We start from the raw sequence: 8,953 nt of genomic DNA on the forward strand, positions 1-8,953 counted from the left end.
CTGAAGTGGCTGTAATGGATTCCCAAGCCTTAAATTAGAGCTACTGAAAAAGAGCAGTATCTTTCACAACATAAGCCTACTATCCTATTGATGAAAAGCAAATCAGAATGGTCATTCTCTTTTATGTGTTTTGCTGGGCATTTAGTGGACTCACCAAGTACTCTAGAGACTTATATCCCTCAATTCTGGAAAATTTTCTTGCACTATATATTTGATAATTTCATCCCTATGTTTTCTCTTTCTGAACTCTGATTAGGTGGATATTAGACCCCCAGATCAAATCTCAAATTTTATTATATTTTGTCTTCCATTTTTCTATATCTTTGTTTTTTGGCTTAGACTTTAAAAAAAACTTAAATTTTTAGAACAGTTATAGGTTTATAGCAAAAGTAAGTGGAGGGTACAATGATTATCCTGTCCTCACATATGCATAACCTCCCCTACTCTCAAAATCCTGCACCAGAGCAGTACATTTGTTAAAACTGATGAACCTACATGGACATATAATAATCATCCAAAGTCTATAGTTTACATTAAGATTCACGCTTGATGTTGTACATACTATGGGTTTTGACAAATGTATAGTGACATGTATCCACCATTATAGTATCATACAGAATACTTCCACTGCCCTAAAAATCCTCTCTGCTGAACCTATTCATCCCTCCCCCACTGCTAACTGTGGCAACTGATCCTTTTACTATCTCCATAGTTTTGCCTTTTCCAGAATGTCATATAGTTGGAATAATATAATATGTAGCATTTTCAGATTGGTTTCTTTCACTTAACAATATGTATTTAAGGGGCGCCTGGGTGGCTCAGTTGGTTAAACATCTGCCTTCGGCTCAGGTCATGATCCCGGGGTCCCGGGATTGAGCCCTGCATTGGACTCCCTTCTCAGCCAGGTGTCTGCTTCTCCCTCTCCTTCTGTCCCTCCCCTCCATTTGTGTTCTCTCTTTCTCTCAAATAAACAAATAAAATCTTTAAAAATTATGCATTTAAGATTCCTCCATGTCTTTTCATGGCTTAATGACATTTTAATTTAGTGCCAAATAATATTCTATTCTATGGATGTACCACAGTTTATTTATACATTGACCTATTGAGGGACATCTTAGTTGCTTCCATGTTTTGGCAACTATGAATAAAGCTGCTATAAACATCTGGGTGCAGATTTTTGTGTGAACATAAGTTTTCAACTCTGCTGGGTAAATATCTAAAAGTGCAATTGCCAGATTATATGTAAGAGTATGTTTAGTTTTGTAAAAAACTGCCACACTGTCTTCCAAAGTAGCTGTACCATTTTGCATTCCCACCAGCAATGAATGAGTGTTCTTGTTGCTCCACACCCTGGTCAGCATTTGGTGTTATCGGTGTTCTGGATTTTGGTCATTCTATTAGGTGTGTAGTCATATCTCATTGTTGTTTTTAATTTGTATTACTTTAGTGACATATGATGTAGAACATCTTTTCATATGCTTATTTACCATTTGTATATCTTCTTTGGTGAGGTCTGTTAAAGTCTTTGGCCCATTTTTAAATTGGGTTGTTTGTTTTCTTATAGTTGAATTTTAAGAGTTCTTTGTGTATTTTGGATAACAGTCTTTTTTTTTTTTTAAAGATTTTATTTATTTATTTAACAGAGAGAGACACAGTGAGAGAGGGAACACAAGCAGGGGGAGTGGGAGAGGGAGAAGCAGGCTTCCCGCCAAGCAGGGAGCCCGATGCGGGGCTCGATCCCAGGACCCTGAGATCATGACCTGAGCCGAAGGCAGACGCTTAACGACTGAGCCACCCAGGCACCCCAACAGTCTTTTATCAGATATGTATTTTGCAAATATTTTGTTCCAGTCTGTGGTTTGTCTCATTTTTCTGACAATATCTTTCATATAGCAGATTTCCATTTTAATAAAATCCAGTTTTTCAATTATTTCTTTCATGGATCATGCTTTGGAGTTGTATCTAAAAAGGCATTACCATACCCAAGTTCACCTAAGTTTCTTCTTATGCTATCTTCCAGGATTTTTACAGTTTTTCATTTTACATTTAGGTCTATGGTCCGTTTTAAGTTAAATGTTGTGAAGGTTGTGAGGTCTGGGTCTAGATTCTTCTTCTTCTTCTTTTTTTTTGGTATATGGATGCCCAGTTATTCCAGTGCCATCTGTTGAGGACATTATCTTTGTTCCATTGGATTGCTTTTGCTCCTTTGTCAAAGATCATTTGACTATATTTATCTGGGTCCATTTGTGTCTATTCTGTTCCATTGATCTGTTTGTCTATTCTTTTACCAATACCACATTGTCTTAATTACTGTAGCGTTATTAGTAAGTCTTGAGTTGCACAGTGTTAGTCCTTCAACTTTGTTGTCCTTCAATATTGTGTTGGCCATTCTGAGATTTTTGCTTCTCTGTATAAACTTTAGAATCAGTTTGTCAGTATCCACAAAATAGTGTCCTGGGATTTTGATTGGGATTACACTGTATCTATAGATAAAGATGGGAAAAACTGGTATCTTGATAGTATTGAGTCTTCCTATACATACACATGGAATATCCCTCCACTTATTTAGTCCTTTATTGATTTCTTTCATCAGAGTTTTGTAGGTTTCCTCATGTAGATCTTATGCATATTTTATTAGATTTATACCTAAGTATTTCATTTTTTATTTTTATTTTTTTAACCGTAAGAGACTCTTTTTTTTTTAAGATTTATTTATTTATTTATTTATTTATTTATTTATTTGACAAAGAGATACACAGCGAGAGACGGAACACAAGCTGGGGGAGTGGGAGAGGGAGAAGCAGGCTTCCCGCTGAGCAGGGAGCCCGATGTGGGGCTCGATCCCAGGACGCTGGGATCATGACCGAAGGCAGATGCTTAACACCTGAGCCACCCAGGCGCCCCAGTATTTCATTTTTTAGATGCTTGTGTAAATGATATTATGGTTTTAATTTCAAATTCCACTTGTTCATTGATGGTATATAGGAAAGTGATTGACTTTTGTTTATTAACCTTATATCTTGCATCCTTGCTATTATTGCTTATTAATTCCAGGAATTTTTTGGTCAATTTTTTAGATTTCTTACATAGATAGTCATGTCAGCTGTAAACAATGGCAGTTTTATTTCTTCCTTCCCAACAGTATACCTTTTATATCCTCTTCTTGTCTTATTGCAGTAACTAGAACTTCCAGTACAATGTTGAAAAGGAACAGTGACAGGTGACATCCTTGCCTTGTTCCTGATCTTAGTGGAAAAGCTTCTAGTTTCTCACTGTTAAATATGATGTTAGCTGCAGGCTTTTTATAGATGTTTTTATTGAATTGCCCTCTATTCCTAGTTTTCTGAGAGTTTTTATCGTGAGTGTTTGTTGGATGTGGTCAAATGCTCTTCTGCATTTATTGATATAGTTTGATTTTTCTTTTTCAGCCTGTTGCTATGATGGATTATATGAATTGATTTTTGGATGTCGAACCACCCTTGTATACCTGGGATAAATCCCACTTGGCCATTGTGTAAAATCCTACACACGCATTGTTAGATTCAACTTTCTAATATTTTGTTGAGGAGTTTTACAACTATGTTCATGAGAGATATTGGTCTGTATTTTTTTTTCTTGGAATGTCTTTGTCTGGTATTTTTATTAGGGTGTTGCAGACCTCTGGAATGAGTTAAGACATGTTCCTTCTTCTTCTATCTTCTGGAAAAGATCATAGAGAATTGGTATGATTTCTTCCTTTAATGTTTGATAGAATTCACCAGTGAACTCATCTGGGCCTAGTGCCCTCTGATTTGGAATGTTATGAATTATTAATTCAATTTCTTTAATAGATATATGGTGATCCAAATTGGCTATTTTTTCTTGTGTAACTTTTAGCTATTTTGATTTTTTTTTAAAAAAGATTTTATTTATTCATTCATAAGAGACAGAGAGGCAGAGGCAGGCTCCCCATGGAGCAGGGAGCCTGATATGGGACTCGATCCCGGACCCTGGGATCACGACTGAGCCGAAGGCAGATGCTTAACTGACTGAGCCACCCAGGCACCCTGGCTATTTTGCTTTTTAAAAGGAAGATTCCATCTACATTATTTTCCAATATTTTGATTAAATTGCTTATCTTTTTAAAAAATTTCATATTTTGTTATTTACTATTTTTCCATAGAATCTTACTCTTACTCCATGGATTCAAATTTTTAAAATTCTCTGAGGATATTAATTTTAGCTTTTAAAAAATTCTTTTCTAATGGAAAAAAATCACTTGGAAAACCTCTCTCTCTCCCTCACTTTCTCCCCCTCTCTCTCCCTCCTCCCCTTTCTCTCTTTCCACACAAACATGCACACACACAGAATGAGAGCGAGATAAAAAAAATGAGAGAGAATAAGAATTCCATAGAATGGTAGAATATAAAGTTAATTTACAGGAATCAATCAATATCTTTACTACATACAAGCAATCCATTAGAAAATACAATGGAATAGATCCTTTTTTGCAACAACAACAAAAAAGACAAAATGCTTAGCAAAAAATGTAGAAAGCATATGAGGAAGACATGACTGAAAGACAAAAGTATATCTGAACAAATGGAAGATATACTCTATCTGTGGGTAGGGAAAATTCACATTGTAAAAATATTAATTCTTTTTAAGTTAATTTATAAAAGTAATGCAATCCTAACAAAATGTCAATAATATTTTTCTCTTGAACAGAATTCTAAAGTTCATATGGAAAATAAGCAGGTAAAAATAACTGAGAATCTTTGAAAAATAAAAATAAAAAATTGAAACATATTATAAAGCCTCAAAAGTTAAAAAAATGTAATATTGGTGACTGAATAGATGGTACAGAAATAATCCAGAAATATACTAAAATAGATATGGGAATTTACTATAGGACATCTTAGCATTGTGGTATAGATGGAATTTTTGATAAATGATGCTGGAAAAAGATAAAGTTGGATTCATATCTCATGCCACATAGGCTAAACTCCAAATGTATCAATGATTTAAAGTTAAAGAGAAATAAAACCACAAATTACCAAAAGAAAACATAGATGAATTCCTTTATAGTCTTGGAATGGGAGAAAGCCTTTTAAACTATGACTCAAAATCCAGAAGACATTAAAAAAAAAAGTTTGAGAAATTTGACTACATTAAAAAAACGCTTCTTTATTGGAAAAATCATTGTAAGCAAAGTAAAAAAAAAATAAGAAAAACTAAGAAAATATTTTCAATTCATATCACAGAAGAACTTCTCTTTCATAGAAATTGAAAAGGAAAAAAAAATTCTATAAAAAATTGGCATAGGACATGAATAGACATTTCAAAGAAATGCAAAGATCTCTTAAAAATATAAAAATATACCCCAATTTCTTTCATAATCAGAGATATTAAAATAAAATATTTTATGACATACCAATCCTTGATTATTTTCGGGGTCTCTTGAGATACCATATAAATTTTAAAAGCGTATTTCTATTTCTGAAGAAAATGTCATTGATATTTTGATAGGGATTGCATAGAATTTGTAAATCACTTTGAATAGTATTGACATGTTAACAGTATTAAGTCTTTCAACCCATGAACACAGATATCTGTCAATTAACCTGTTTTTCTTTCTTTCCAGATCATTTTGTAGTTGTCAGTTATAGAAGTTTTTCACCTCCTTGGTTAAGTTTATTCCTAAGCATTTTATTCTTTTTCATGCTATTGTAAATGGGATTGCTTTCATATACTTTTCAGATTGTTTATTGTTTGTGTCTAGAAAAACAACTGATGGGTGCCTGGGTGGCTCAGTCGGTTAAGCCTCTGCCTTCAGCTCAGGTCGTGGTTTCAGGATCTTGGGATTGAGCCCCGCATAGGGCTCCTTGCTCAGCGGGAAGCCTGCTTCTCCCTCTGCCTCTGCTGCTCCCCCTGCTTGTGCTCGCTCTCTGACAAATAAATAAAATCTTTGAAAAAAAAAAGCAACTGATTTTTTGTGTGTTGATTTTATATCTTGCAACTTTGCTAAATTCGTTTATTCTTACAGATTTCTAGCTATGTGGCCTTTGACATGTTAATCTTCTGTGCCTCAGTTTTCTCATCTGTAAAATGAAAATAATGATAGTATTTAATTCATAGGCTTAATGTGAGTCTTATATGAGGTAATCTGTATAAGCACTTAGTACAGCATCTGGCTCATAGTACTCACTCAGTAAATGTTTGATATTATATATTTTACCTTTTTTCTTCTTTTTTTTATTGTGTTGTGTTAATCACCATACATTACATCATTAGTTTTTGATGTAGTGTTCCATGATTCATCGTTTGCGTATAACACCCAATGCTCCATGCAGTACGTGCTCTCCTTAATACCCATCACCGGGCTAACCCATCCCCCACCCCCTCCCCTCTAGAACGCTCAGTTTGCTTCTCAGAGTCCATAGTCTCTCATGGTTCGTCTCCCCCTCTGATTTCCCCAAAGGAGAACACAGGCAGCAACCTCTTTGACCTCAGCCGCAGCAGCTTCTTCCTAGAAACATGGCCAAAGGCAAGGGAAGCAAGGGCAAAAATGAACTATTGGGACTTCATCAAGATAAAAAGCTTTTGCACAGCAAAAGAAAGAGTCAACTAAACCAAAAGACAACCGACAGAATGGAAGAAGATATTTGCGAATGATATTATACATTTTAAGTTGTATAGAAAAAATGTAAGTAGGACATAAAACTATATTTTCACAAGTATCATTGCTTAAGATGAGGCAAGGTAAAGAAAATTAATTGATTCAAAGAAAAATCTTAAGTGAACTAGAGTATAGGTTGTAACAGGACATGGCAAAAATTAGGAATGCGGTAGATGACTGAAGTTTAGAAAGCCATAGTCCATCCCAAAGATCCCTACCTCTTGAAAGCAATAGACTGTGAAGCTTTAAAATCAGGTTTCCTCCCTTCCTTATTAATGTTTCAACCACCTTAGTGCTAAGTTTTTTTTTTAAGATTTTATTATTTATTTATTTGAGAGAGAGAAAGTGAGAGCGAGCACGAGCCAGAAGGGAAAGGTAGAGGGAGAGGGAGAAGCAAGCTCTCTGCCAAGCAAGGAGCCTGATGCGGGGCTCAATCCCAGGACCCCAGGATCATGACATGAGGGGATGGCGGAAGTTTAACTGACTAAGCTACCCAGGCACCCCAAAGAAAAGTGCTAAGTTTTTGTTTTTTTTTTTAAGATTTTTATTTATTTATTTGACAGAGAGAGAGACAGCGAGAGAGGGAACACAAGCAGGGGGAGTGGGAAAGGGAGAAGCAGGCTTCCCGCCGAGCAGGGAGCCCGATGCAGGGCTCGATCCCAGGACCCTGAGATCATGACCTGAGACAAAGGCAGTCGCTTAACCAACTGACTCACCCAGGCGCCCCAAAAAGTGCTAAGTTTTTAACAGAGCTTCCTTTCCCTCAATCATTTGATATAAGAGCTAGCTTACTAGAAAATGCATTTGAACTGAGAATAAAGATAGAAACCCATAAGTATAACTGCCTCCATATTACCTCCCTCAATACACACACACACACACACACACACACACACACACACACATACTGAGAGAGAGAATGAGAGAGAGAGAAAGAGAGAGAGGTGCCTACACTGAGAGGGAGAAGCATTTTGCTTCCCTGATGTTTGATGTGGACAATGTTGAAGCTTTTAAAGTGCTCTGAGACTCCAGACTGGATTAGTATAAGAAAGTGGGATAGGGTCAAGCCTTCAGGTAAAAACAGTAAGAATGAGGCAGGAGTGGGGAGTACGGTGTTCAGAGAGTAGATAGAGATGAGTGACATACAGAAAGGGGAGATGGGGGATAAAAAAAACCTGTCCTTAATTACTCTTAAATATTTGTTCCTGGAGAGTTTTAAGTGTGTCTGAATAGTTGGGACCTGTTCTATAATTATGATGTGAAAGGGCCCATCACATCACTAATGTGAGGCTCTGTTATCCTGCCCAGCACACTCCTGACTGGTGGATGTCATCTCTGAAAGTACCTGAGTTTTGTGCCTGGTAACTTTATGCTAGTGTAATGTTCCTAAACTGAGTTATTTATGAACCACAGTTGTAACTTTTGCCATATATACCTACATCTACACAGCAATAATTAACATTTATTTTAACTTAATTTTAAATCAGTTCACCTTTAAAAAATTTAGCTTTGTCTTAAGCCACAATAGTCTATGAAAACTTGGGCTTAATCAATTGGTTATATTTTTTCTAATACATATTAAAATAAATATGTAAGCATCATTCCCAAATCACCTACAACCATCTAGGGTACCATCAGTGGTATGGGTATCACCCTTAGGAAATACTGTGCTAGTGGAATATATACTAGGGGATCAAAGGAGGCCTGATATAGTGGTTTGCTAACTAATCATAGGGAGTTCTGATTATCTGGAGAAACTGGTATCAGAAAAAGGCACTTAAAGTAAATGTATAGGAAATAAGGGACATTTCATGATGAATAGTGGAAAAATAAAAAGTTTTATTAGTATTTTAGTTTAAAAGTGAAACAATTATGAAAAGAGTTTTATCTTACATTTAACTTAATTCAGATTCAAATTCAACTATTTTCTAATTCTTAAAACAGAGAATAAATTTTTCCTTTTTAGGGTATAATTTTCTGACAAACTTATGTGATTGTATTATAATACCCTTCACTTCACATTTGACTTTCATTAAAGGGTCATTTTTGCAAAAATGCAGTTTGAGAGCTGCATCATTTTTTCCAGGGAACTCTCTTAAGCTTTTATTATTCAAATAATTCTCTTTTGAAATGTCAATGCTATCATCATCCTTGTCCATTTTCTCCTCTTCAATTGTTAACTGATTTAACTTTGCCAGGTCATCATTTGCCAATGACTTTGTGAGTTATTTGACTAGTTCACCAACATCTTTTATATACTGCATATTTCTACATCTTTTGCAAATTTTTCAATTT

This window comes from Phoca vitulina, unplaced genomic scaffold (genome assembly GCF_004348235.1).
Source record: "Phoca vitulina isolate PV1807 unplaced genomic scaffold, GSC_HSeal_1.0 scaffold57, whole genome shotgun sequence".
Lineage (NCBI taxonomy): Eukaryota > Metazoa > Chordata > Mammalia > Carnivora > Phocidae > Phoca > Phoca vitulina.